The 850-nt window shown below is 33.9% G+C and overlaps 1 pseudogene; it reads left to right on the forward strand.

The window, feature by feature from the left end:
• The first annotated feature begins 209 nt into the window (after nt 1-209).
• Nucleotides 210-514, forward strand: LOC102750674 (small nuclear ribonucleoprotein F pseudogene; annotated as a pseudogene).
• The last annotated feature ends 336 nt before the right edge of the window (nt 515-850 follow it).

Below are 850 nucleotides of genomic sequence, written 5' to 3' on the forward strand. Positions count from 1 at the left end.
ATTCAATAAATCCTTGTCTTCTTATATCCCCAACAAATATACTCAGTTTCTTAGATGAACCATGAGATTAAGAAAACTGCCTTCTGTTAAATCATACCAAAAGGGCTTGAACTTATTATTTTTTGTAGAAATTAAGAAACTGAAAGGAGATGTGCTGGCTACAGCTATTCTAGTCACCAGGAACAGACGAAAGTTCGGTTGTTGGCAAGTGGCCTGCAGTATTTGCTTGCAGTCATGATGAGTTTGCCCCTCAATCCCAAACCTTTCCTGAATGGATTAACAGGAAAACCAATAATGGTGGAACCTAAGTGGGGAATGGAGTACAAAGGCTACCTGGTATCTGTAGATGGTTATATGAACATGCAGCTTGCAAACACAGAAGAATACATAGATGGAGCATTGTCTGGACATTTGGCTGAAGTTTTAATAAGTTGTAATAATGTCCTTTATATCAGGGGTGTTGAAGAAGAGGAAGAAGATGGGAAAATGAAAGAATAGCATCTTTTGTGGGGAATTTTTTAATATATATTTTTAGACAATAAACATTTTTTTTTCCCAAAAAAAAGAAAAGAAACTGAAAGTAAATGCAAGATACGTAAGTCTAAATCACATCTTGGGAAATGGGAGTAATTTTCAGTGAAGTATTAGCCATGTGATCATGTTAGCTTAGATTTGCCTTTTATCTAAAATATTTATTCAGAGGTTACTGTGATAGATACTATGCATTTTGTACTCATGGAATACGTTATTCAGAATTTTGAGCTGGAAGAAGTCAGTCATAATTATTTTAAATTGTAAAAATACCAAATCTCCAAATCTTGCAATGAAAGATATAGATACATGTATAATG

Source organism: Leptonychotes weddellii, unplaced genomic scaffold (genome assembly GCF_054177405.1).
Source record: "Leptonychotes weddellii isolate Sample4059 unplaced genomic scaffold, ASM5417740v2 HiC_scaffold_8466, whole genome shotgun sequence".
Classification (NCBI taxonomy): domain Eukaryota; kingdom Metazoa; phylum Chordata; class Mammalia; order Carnivora; family Phocidae; genus Leptonychotes; species Leptonychotes weddellii.